The following is a 12,353-nucleotide window of genomic DNA, read 5'->3' on the forward strand; positions in this document are numbered from 1 at the left end:
GCTCACTTTGCCCTGTACTTACACATGTGTAAAGTATTCTAACAACTAAAAAATTCTATTCAAAATAACCATTATAAAGGCCCTGCCATATTTCTAGAATTCCCAGTGAGTCTGCATTGATTGAACTTTGCATATTTTGAAGATTTTGTTCAGTAGGGACTTTAAATGGCTTATAAATCTATTTTGGTATCAAAAAGATACATTTCAAAATTAATTTGTTGTTGACTTCCTTCTGCTTCTTTCTACCATTGTACCAATTTTCTGAACATCTGAACATCCAGAGACTGTTTTGCTGGCACTCATTTGCTCAGAGATGGTAAATTGTAGGCTCATCAGCTAAAATGTTCCCGCTGCAATGCAACATGAAATACAATATTGTTTCCAACAGGTCTTTATCAGACCTGTGAGCAGAAAAAAACAACAGAAAATTGATCTGGGCAAGGATCTGAAAATACCCATTACAGCTGGGACAATACATCTATAGGCAGGTGCTTTCCTGAATGTAATCAGGGAAAATGAAATTCTTCACATAATACAGCTTAATAATTAATACCTATGAATTTTTACCTAACAGCAAGTTCCTCGTAGCTCAGAAGTGAGATGCTTCATGTTCCTTAAGATGTATTACTGCTCTAGAGCTGCTGCCTGGCAAATTATTCCTTCCTCTTATTCTTTCTAATTCTTACTCCTGTAATCAATGGAAAACAAAACTTCACATAACCTATACGAACAGTCACATTTTCAAAAGCAAGCTGAAATATTAAACATTTGAATGTCAGATGCTTGTAAAAAATGCTTGTTCACAGTCCAAAGATTTAAAAACAACAAAACAACAAAATGCCCACAGCCAAATTCAAATAACTTGAAAAATACTGCAAAATATTCCTCTAACAGAATGAGGCCTTTATTTTTATCTTATGCATAGCTACATGTGTATTGAGCAAGACTAAATCCACCAAGTATGAAAAATACCCACAATGTTAGGGGATTTGAGATGAAATTATGGAGCCCATGCAAATTTTTCTTTCAATTCTAAAATCATAACACTTCAAGTCTATCCATATAACTTGTAGTATATATCCTGGTTTTAATTTAATCTAAACATAGGGTCTGTTTCATAAACATCAAAGACAATGAGAATGTCCTTTAATTAAATCTGTTAGAATCTACATGTTTATTCCACACTAACTTCCTTTATTTGTCAACTTCAGACATGAGAAATGACCTCTCCTCTGCTGTCCCTGCTTAATGTCAAAGCTGTAAGGAGAAATGTTTATAACATTAGCTGCATTCTTTCACTGAGGGCTGGCAATTAACATTGTGCCTGGAATCAGAAAACTTCAAAATGTCTTTTGTTACTACCTGTCTAGGTGGCAGGGAGGAAATGAAAAGAACTTTTCTATTCTTGTCACATCTAGTTACAGGATTTATTAGAAGCGGATCTTGTTCCAGTTATAGGGAGTAAGATTATACCAAAGCTGCTGATCTGTTTTCAGAGCAATTGTTACAATCCTTGAGAGAAATAGGAGGGAGTAATAGAATTTTAGTAGAAAAGAATCTGTTACTAGCTAGGAAAAAATTACTACAGCCAGATAGACCTGAGATGTCACACTTGCAATTTCAAGCATGGCAGATGAAATTATGACTAAGAAGAGGAAAAAGATTTTGAAAGAAAGTTCTAATCAACCCCCCTCTGTGATTTACCCTATCTTACTCTTTTGCCAGTAGTTCCCATCAAGTGGCTATGAACCTCTCAAGTCACTTCATGATCAAACCTCAGTCTAGCTCAGCTAATCCATTCAATGAGGAAGAAGTTTGATATTTCATGCTTCCCTGCTACAACTTGGCAGAAAACATTTACCCCTCTGGACCAAAATCTGAAGACTTGAAGCACGGAGAAGATTTTGGGGGAGAAGGGGTCAGGGAACCCCACAAAGACCCTGCTTGTGTCACGTGGGTGAACTGCTTGGGTTCATTGCTATCCAAATGATCAGGGTAATGTTGACACTTAATGTCTTTTGTCTGTCTCTGACTGAAGGAGACAAAGTCATGTGTTATCAAAAGGAACACCCTATATTGCAAAGACAAGCGTGATTTCTTTCTGTGTTGATCAGCACAGGAAATTAGTAATTTCCAACAGAAAAGTAGAGTACCTTTTCGGGTTTACACTAGCAGACTTTGGGTGTTAAAACAATAACTCTAATCCAAAAGAGATATTGTAGTTTTGGTGACAGGATGTATTAGTATACCTTGTGCTAATTAGGTCAAGAGATTGTCTATCCATCAAAATGTTTCCAGTTTTAATTAGTGCTTATAGAATGAAATAAAGTTTTTCTTCTACATATAATTTCTAAAGCCACAGTTTCTTTTCTGTATTCTCAAATAATGGGCTGCAATTATGCTGCCTGGTAAATGGAAAGGGAAGTACAAGTTAGCCTCTTTGCTCTTCAAAAATGGACATAGACATTTCCCAAAATTCACCAGTTTATAGGCTTTATATAGAACAAAGGCAATGAAATGAATGAAGGTATGGGCTAAATCCCAAACCACAGGTGAGTTCACTGTGATGAGTATATAAATTTCTAGTCAGCAGCCAGTGAGTCACTATGACTGATGTGCCCACAAAGACGTAAATGTGTAAAGCTGAGAGCATCGCCTCAAGACCCTGTGCCGAAATAGATGTGCCGCCACAGTCTGTGCATACCAGACATAGTATCGACCAAGTTACACCCACAAACACGGCAGGACCTGATACAGCTGAGGAGTAAGTGGGAGGAGCTATGGGCAGAGGACAATCTAAGGGCTGCAAAGAGCCAAGCACTGCCTTAGGACAAAATCTAAATAAGCAAAGGCTATCACATTAAGAAGAAAGAAGCAATGATGGAAAAAAGCATGTAATCATCTCCTGTTTCTCGTATGGCTGGAGATATGCCTGTAATCACATATCCCAGAGTGCTCATATATTTTCATTTGCAAGCACTCTGTCCAATAGTATAAGAATAGAAAAAGTATGAGTTAACTGCATGATCCTAGGTATCCTTACTCAGAATGGTCTACTTGTCTTCTCTCCCACAATGTATCTAATGATGTACCTAATATGTCACTGAACTGATATAATTGGGAACAAGTAGCTTCACATCCCAGTAAAATTGCCGGTTTTTACCTGAAAGAAGTTCAGAGAGAGAAACAGGGAAATGTTGCCAGTTTTCAAAGAAATACTTATTTGGCAGAATTCAAGATGAAATCAGTAATGTATGGCTGATGTCCACAAGAGCAGTGGTGATTCTAGAATTCAAAGCCACTTGGATCTTTAAAATTGAAGGGATTATTGGCACTTCCTACACTTCCCATCAAAATATTATACCGCTTCGTATTCAGCATTCTGGTCTGGGGCGGGGGGGAGGGTGTGGTGTTGGGTGTTTGCTTTATTGTGTGTTTGAAAGTGTGCTTAGATTCACCATTACTTGATCTTTAAAGAAATGTGAAAGGAAACTGCAAGACTGGTTAATAATGAAAATTTATATGCAATACCACTGTTGGGGGGGGGGAAGGAGGGAGAGGTGGGAACATGGAAGACAACAGATTTCTAGATTCCCAAGCAGCCCTAACTGCTGTGTTGCTGGTAAAATACTCACACCCTATTCAGTGGATATCAGCTATATATACAGATGTCCTTAAAGAGAAGAGGAAGTGTTGAATAGCTGACTTGTTTTGTTGCAGTACTGCTTAGACTAACAGTTCTAGGTTTAAAGGGTGCTTGTCATGACCAGCAAATCCAGCCAGCCTTTAAGTGCAGCTAAATCCAATAGAAACTCTCAGCTTCACACTTTTGCCCTAGAGACGACGACAGGTCGATAGCTATTTTCAGAGTTATTTGGGGCTAATCAGAAAAGCATGTGCAGATATTGAGAGTCTGGATTTATACCTCTGGAACTGATTCAGGTGCTTTCTAAAATATATTCTCGTTAAAATTTTTTGTTAATATTAAAAATTGCAGTAAGACTGTGGAAAATCTCACTGACTTCTGAATGCAATTTAACTGTTTGTTGTCTTTCAGTTGACCAAGCAGAAGTATCCTGAGGCACAAGAAATAAAACAGCATGTTTATTAAATAGCCAATCACTACTCTGTACTTTTCTACAACTTTACTGTAATAAAATAAAGTGTTGCCCTATAGATATAACAGACATCACCTTGCTTACTTGCCAAAGTTAGGATTTATTTCAGTTTGAAAAGAAATTACTTTTATTTTTTACTTTAAAAAATGCCTGCTTTTAGAAATATCACACAGGCAAATCAAGTTATGAGCATGTTAGGTCTAAATAATTAAGAAATGCAGGAAACCTGATTGTAGGTAGTCCTTCAACATACTCCAGGAGAAAACACTTTCAGCATATCGAAGTGCCATGTCTCTAAGCTTCAGAGGCCTGGACCCTTACAGAAGAATGCAGTTGTGCCTTTTTTTGTTTAACTAAGGGTGTCCTAAGTGGTTGAAATAGTACAGGGTGTATTCGTTCTGCCACACAATGCTGATGAGGAGTGTATTTAAACAACTTAAAGTCTTGGGGAGGGCGAGGGGCAGACAAAGCCCAAGCTGCATTTTGAACGCGAATGCTGAAAACTTTGTCAGCATTTTAAAATTAAGTTTCATCTATTCATATGTTAAGACTTTAGGGAGATGAATTAGGACAGCTGAGAAACTGATTACAGCCTCTTGCTGCATTTTCTCTCTTTGCTGTTCATGTAGCCAAGCTGACACGGCCCCTGCTGAAATACTTCTATCATCTCGTGATACATGTATCAAAAACGAATAGATAGACTGGTTCATCTTGTGCCTTTCTTGTTCTGCCACACTCTTTTACTTCGAACCACATGTCATTAATAGAGCTAATGGGATTTTGGCATGGAACCAAAGAGGTGGGAGGGGAGATGGGGGCTGGGGGAGATGGATGGGAGCAAGATGAACTACTGAGAGAAGCACTGCTGCCTTTCTTTGCACTAAAGCAATGTCAGGTTTATCGGGCTTCTTTTTAGTCCTTCCTGACAGGACTGGAGGCACTTTGCTATACATGTATGTCTCACGCATTCATGAGCCTCTTTGACACTATTGCATCTTTTGTTAGGAGCTGAAAATGCAGATCATTGCTCTACCCTTCCTTCAGCTGCCATATGGCATTGTGGAAAGGGGCCCACAAAAGAAAGAGAGGGAAATGAAGAAAAAAGGGGGGGGGGGGGAAAGAAATGAAACTACCAGCAGATGAAATTGATTTATTTTCACCATTAGAGAGCAGGGGGGGGAAGCCTTTTGGAATATAAAACCTTCTTGCAGAGCAGGCAAACAGACTGCCTGCATGACAGCTCTGGTACATGTTAAAAAATAACGTCTTGAAATAGAAGCAGCATTGTTTTGCTTAACTACTGTAACAAATGTATATGAAATGGAATGCATCATCTAAAATGAAACAACTGCCAAGGTTGCAGACTTTTATTTTTACCCATTGTCTGCAAGAGGTAAAAACCATGAAACCCCAAATGCTACATAGGTGCAACAGTTTAGTATCACTGTGTATTTTCTAAACTAAAAGTGTCTCAAAATATCTTAGGTCTAGTCTGCATTTTTGTGGAGCTAAACCTTTCTTAAAGTAAGTAGCAATTAGAACACTTTTATGCAATTGCTTTAAAAACAAACCAAAAATGAATTTGAGAAAATAAGTTGGTACGTCAATTCTTTGGTTATTTTTCTGTGGGTGCTTGCTTTATGAAACACTAGAGTCTTTAGAAGAAAAAGCAATGCATCTAAAATAGATACTCTTACTACATGATGTTTTTGTTCCCTCCTGTTATAAATAAACACAATCTGGATTTAAGCAAGTTCTGCTTTTGTAACTGTAGATTGTACAAAGTTAAAAGCAGAAAACGTTATTTACTTTAACTACTTTAACAAATTTGCTTCCTCATTCCCCTCTATCTTTTAATTATAAAGTGGATGTCAGTGAAGAGGTGGTTTTAAAAATTTCCATTGTATCTAGGAAGATAGATATTCCCCTCTAGTCTGTATTTTCTGAGGTTTGCTTTCAAGATACTGATTAACCCTATGGAAGCAAATTTGACCCTTTAGTTTCAGTTAACTCATGAGTAGATAAGTGATCCGAAATCTTGCTTAATCAAGAATTAGGTGCACAGATTCTACATTAGTTCACTCATGTTCAGAGAAATGTTTTGGTTTAATTGTTTTTAAGACCTTTTTTGGTATAATATTTTTTCTTTGTATTGAGTTTTGTTCTTCTGGATGTTTGGCATGTGCTGTTTCTCAGGTGAATATTATTTTTGTGTAAGTCACTAATACCTGTTAGATGCTGTATTGGCAGTTGTACATGTCTGCTGTTGAACTTTCGTGGTGTTATGCTCCTGTGAAATTTAAACATTAAAGTAATGATTTGCAAGAGTGGTGTTTAATTTCTGACTCTACATTTCTGTGCTGAAAGTGTTAGTTTTTCTATTCTCTATTTGCAAAATGGAGTCTTTTCATTCCTTCTTTCCTGAATGTATAAGGCATTCAGCCCTGTTAATGTTAGAAAAAAAACCTGGCAAACATCTGCCTTGCAGTTGCACACTGCCGTCTGTATCAGGTTTTTGCTTCCCTCTTCAGTTTGAGTATCTCTCCAAAGCCCACTCCGCTTTTCTTCTAGCTTAATATCGTGGTTTAAGCCCAGTATGCAACTCAGCCACGCAGCCCTCGCTCACTCCCTGCCTTTTCTCCCCCCTACTAGTGGAGGGATGGAGAGGAGAATCGAAAGAATGTAACTCCCACCGGTTGAGATCAGAACAGTTTAGTAACTAAGGTATGACACAAATCACTACTGCTACCACCAATAATAATAATGATAAGGGAAATAACAAGAGAAGCGAATACAACCACTCACCACCCACCAACCGGTATCCAGCCTGACCCAAGCAGTGATCTAACCCTTCCGAGTAACTGCCCCCAGTTTATATACTGAGCTTGACGTGCTGTGGTATGCAATACCTCTTTGGCTAGTTTGGGTCAGGTGTCCTGTCTCTACTTCCTCTTGGCTTTCCATCCTCCCTGGCAGAGCATGAGACTCAGAAAGTCCTTGGTTGGACTAAACATTACTGAGCAGCAACTAAAAACATCAGGGTTATCAGTGCTGTTCCCAGGATGAAAGTCAAAAACACAGCACTGCACCAGCTACTAAGAAGGAGAAAAATGACTGCTACTGCTGAACCCAGGACACTTAAACACCCAGATTTTCCATGGGTGAAAATCCAGTCAAAACCAGAACATAGAGACAAAGTGGGCAGATATTGTGTATGAGCGAGCCAAATCTTGAGCATGAGGGCTGGTATGTCCATTTGGAGCACCAGTGCAGGAGCAAGCCTTTTCTTTGGGTTTTATACCATGATTAAGTGAAGACATCTTCCAGGAAAACTTTAACTTATTTTCTAGTGGTTGTTAGTTATCAAAAGAATGAGTCTTATAGATTCTTAAGGAGCGTGATGAGGAATAGATCATCTTTGTTTCTGGCTAAAGAAATGACCCAAGTCATAAATTCGGTGAATTATATTACTTAGGTTGACACTGATGCAGATACCTTCTTGCTACAATAATGTTTGCAACTACAGTAGCACCTAGAGTGTCAGACTGATGTTTAATTGCTTTGAAGCTTGGAGCTGTGTTATTTGTAACTTACAAATACTGTCAACTGCAAAGTACTCATGAACGTTTTCACTTATGCATGGATTTTATTGCAAACTTCTGAAATTTTAGACAGGAACTGGCTTATTCATCACATTCTTATTTAATAATACTTTTGTCATTCATAGAACAAGGGACATACTGTGACTAGCAGGGAATAATCTGTACCTTGATAAATATGCATGGTAAGAATTCAGCAGCTTTTGCAACCAATTTGAAAGCAACTCAGATAAAATCAGAGCCCATTCATGAATGCAAGAGCAAATTCTATGGCAAATGTTAGTCATAATAATCTACTACTAATAACATTTACAAATTTTTTGTGCATCATGAATAAACAAAGATTAGAAATCATTTTGTCTATGGTCTTCATCCATTCAAAGTTGTATTTGGTGTTCTTTATATCTTAAAGAGCAGGAATGAAAGAATAGTCAGCATAATCAAGGTTAAACATATGTTTATAATATACTGTATGGGAAGCTTGGGCATGGCCCCAGCCCTAAACAACAGGGTTTTGTTCTGCTAGAACTTTCTTCTGTGCCAGCTTTCTTCAGAAACAATGAAGCTGCCAGCTTCATGGGTAAAACACGTGAGAGTAGGAGATAATTTTGTGAGCATCTTCCTCCAGACTACAGAATTCCCTTCTAAATGAATGACAAGTGTGGTTGCAGATTTCACTGTTTTCAAAACAGAATATAAATCTCACATCTTCAGTTTAATATCACAATAAAACAATAACAAAAAGGAAATAGCATGAAAACAAGTCCCACCAGCTGTTTTGGAATAAAAAGGGGGTACACCAAATCCTACCTGGCACTGTCTAGTATGGAAATTATCGCGTGTAGTATACTTAGGTGCTACTTGTGTGGTTAATCCCAAACACCAATTCCCAAAATGCTTTTCAGCTGCATCTAGTTCTGAAATCCTCCTGCTGCAGGTCCTTCATTTTCAGATGTTAAAGGTCCTCAGGTTGCATTTATTGCACAGTTCAGCACCTCAGGATGAAATGTTAGATATTATACATCCCTGAAGATCACACATTGACTAAAATAAAAAATTCAGTTATCTGGGGGAAGTTAAAACTCATACTCACTATCTGGAGGAAAAATTCTTATAAATTAATTTTATACCAAACAAAATGATGAGCAGTCAAACTTTTGTATTGGGCACAAACTATTCATTCCTTAGACCAAGAAAACTAAGCTTGATCGTGAATATCTGGTTAAAGCATTCCAGACAAGAGGAAAGGAGAGAGGATAAGGATTTTTGGATACCAGACTCTCCTGCCTGGGTGTTTTTTACATTAACCTGTGAAAGAAACGTAGAACCTGCGCTGAGGAGGAAGGGGAATGTAAGAGCTGCTCTCAAAAGAGTTTACTGGACATTCATGCTCTAGTTATTTATTTCTCTTATGCAAAATGTGACAGCCTCAACAGGAGGAACAGAGACTACTTCTTTGCAGCAATTATAGTTGTTCCTTGGAGGTATGGATTTGAGTTCTATGGTGAAGAAAACATTGGATATGGGACTCTTGACCCCTCTGGAATGCTTTAGTAAATGTATAAAACAAAAGTGGATGTTAGTGTAGCAACAGGGCAAACACCACCACTACGGTTTCTGGCTGTGATATTTTAAAGAAAAAAGCTCCTGTCTTTTGAACAGAAGACCATAGGCACCAAACTTTCAGCAAAAGTACCTACATTATTACTTGACGTATGTATAAACTCTTTTTGTTTGGTAGAGCCTGACACACACAAAGCAAAAGCTTAAAGGTGTGATTAGAAAAACTTGGTTTTTAAGTTGTAGAGTTATGCTGAATTAGCCACTGTCATAGTTTAAGCCCAGCTGGTAACTCAGAATCATGCAGCTGCTCACTCAGTCCCTCCTTTCTCCTAAACCCCTTTCAGTCAGGATGGGGAAGAGAATCTAAAGAATATAAATTCCGAGGGTTGAGATAAGAGCAGTCCAATAACTAGAGTATAATATAAAACTACTACTGCTACTACTAATAATAATGATCATAAGAGAAGTAACAAGGGGATAGAATATAAAACTAAAAGGGGGAAGGAAAAGAAATCAATAAACACAAGTGACGCACAAAACAATTGCTCACCATCCGCTGACTGATGCCCAGCTCAGCCCGAGCAACGATTGGTCCCTTCTGGGTGACCCTCCCCAGTTTATATCTTGGTCATGATGTGCTGTGGTGTGGAATATCCCTTTGGCTAATTTGGGTCAGGTATCCTGTCTCTACTTCCTCCTTGCTTCTCATGCCTCTTTTCACTGGCAGTGTATGAGAGACTGAAAAGTCCTTGATCAGAGTAAGCACTACTGAGCAGCAAAAAAAACATCGATGTGTTATCAGCATTGTTCTCAGACTAAAGTTGAAAAGACAGCACTGCACCAGCTACTAGGAAGGAATACAAAATAACTGTTATAGCTGAAACCAGGACAGCCACTGTGTACAAAAAGAGAAACACCATTCTAACTCCTGCTACGTCTTCATATTTTATCAGGGTATCACAATTTGTTTATGCTTATTTTACTGAGTTTAAGGGCTGATGTGCAAATTCAATAGAACTAGAGCTCTAAGTAGAAACAGACTCTGAATAGGTAAAATGTACAGATTATATAGAGCTATTTAGGATTGTTGAAATCAAGTAAAACTAAAGAGTTTCAGAAAGAGTTAACAAACCAAGACCTAAGAAAAACATACTAATATTTCTGCTTATAAATGTTAGATGATATGCATGTTAAGATTAATTTGGAATCATAATACATTTAGATAGGACTTAGAAAAATGGATTCAGGAATTGTGTTAGTTTGTTGTAAATCTGTCTAGAGTACACAAAGGGGAAAAAGTAAGTATGTGTGTATATGTGTGTGTGTGTGTGTGTGTGTGTGTGTAGAAGGGATGAGACTAAACAAGGGTTGGATGAATAAGCTTTCGGAGTGATCCTGCAGTAGATAAGAATAGCATGGTTAGAAAACTCAAACAACCACACTGACAATGTCCTGGGCAGAAATGGCTGCTTTTGCTTTTTTTCATTATTATTATTCAATGGCTCTGGTACCACTTAGCATGTAGATTGATTCGATCAGTGAGCAGCTCTTATCTTCTTTCCTCACTTCTGCTAGTTTAGTGGGTTTTGTTTTAAATCTTAGCGTACTAAGCCAACATAGAAAGTTCTTTGGAAGTGGAGATCTAGTGGAACCACAGTGTTATTTTTCACTAGTCTTTAGTTGCTTATATTTACCCACTGCACTGTTTTTACTGGATGTTGACAGGAAATCTGTTGCTGTGTACCCGCCAAGGGGAGGAAACAGTCTGAATGTCACCTAAGCAAATGGCCCAAGACACTCAACCCCCCCCAACCAGTTTAGCAGAAGTTGTAGGGATTCCATATTGCAGACTACTGAAAAGTCCCTAAAAATTCCAGAAAATGTAAAATTTGAGACTGCTATGAAAGCTTAGTTCTGGAGAAGCTTATATGTTCAAATGCGTTTCATGATGCATTTGAAAGTGTGTATTTTGCACTTTGAATATATTCTCCTTGGGTTGAATAGAAAGATAAAAATTTCCTAAGCTCTTCCTCTTACAGGCCTAGAGTTAGAGCAGGGGATATGTCTGGAGAGGTGACACGTCAGGCCTGCTGACACATGATCTACCAGTATCAGCAAGCCGAAACATGATTTGACCTTCACTTCTAATGCAACTGTCACATTTAAAAATAAACCAGAAACAGACAGTTTTCTAAATTAGCCTTAACTTTATCCCCCTTTTCTTTTCAACTGAAAGATTTATCATAACTGAAGCTTGCTTTAAAAGCCTTGTCTTTTTAATCTTCGGGAATTCTGACATTTACTGGACCTGGAAAATTTGAATGAATGGAGGAGGAGGATCTGAATAGTTTCAGTACCAGCTAAACCTCTGGGAGGTATTAGATCATAAAGCAGTAGGAGAAATGTAATAAAAAAATTGTCTTTTGTGATCTGTAAATACCAAACAGTGGAGGGTGTTGAAAATGAAAGGAAGACAAGGCATGGGACGATAGAGAAAATTGATGTTTAAAAAAGCATTGAGGTTTTTATTAAAATAAAGAAAAAAGTCACACAAAACCAATGAATTTTCTACGCTATAAGCCAATAATTAAAACTTAAATTTGGCTACAAACTCTACCACTCAAGTCACAACACCTTGCTGCTGACAGAAATAAGCTTCATGGGTTTTTTTTCCCCCTCTCTCCACTGCGTCAGACACAAGGAAAAGTGATTACTAGGGTGAACATTAGTTAACCCATGCTAAATTACTGGGTTGCACAAGCAATCCACAATAAGGATAATGTCTTTGCACCATTTTTTTGTATACCCAAGTTATGAGATACCTTGCTTTTATGCTAGTGACTACCCACAGAATGTGTGGAATTATTGGCAGATGTTTTACTTGTTCTTCTAGAATGTTTCTCATTGAGATTATGCCACATATTTACTCGTTTGGCAAATTTTCTACATAACAGATATTGTTTAAAATATTGCTAGTAATGTTATGAGATTAGAAGAATGAATACACAGCTCAGTCATGCAGGTGTTCAGATCTTTGAAGTTCAAAACCCCTCAGTAGTAGAGTATTTGGAAG

Source organism: Pezoporus wallicus, unplaced genomic scaffold (genome assembly GCF_028554395.1).
Source record: "Pezoporus wallicus isolate ANWC-B61680 ecotype Strahan unplaced genomic scaffold, APGP_CSIRO_Pwel_v1 contig_6872, whole genome shotgun sequence".
NCBI classification, from domain to species: domain Eukaryota; kingdom Metazoa; phylum Chordata; class Aves; order Psittaciformes; family Psittacidae; genus Pezoporus; species Pezoporus wallicus.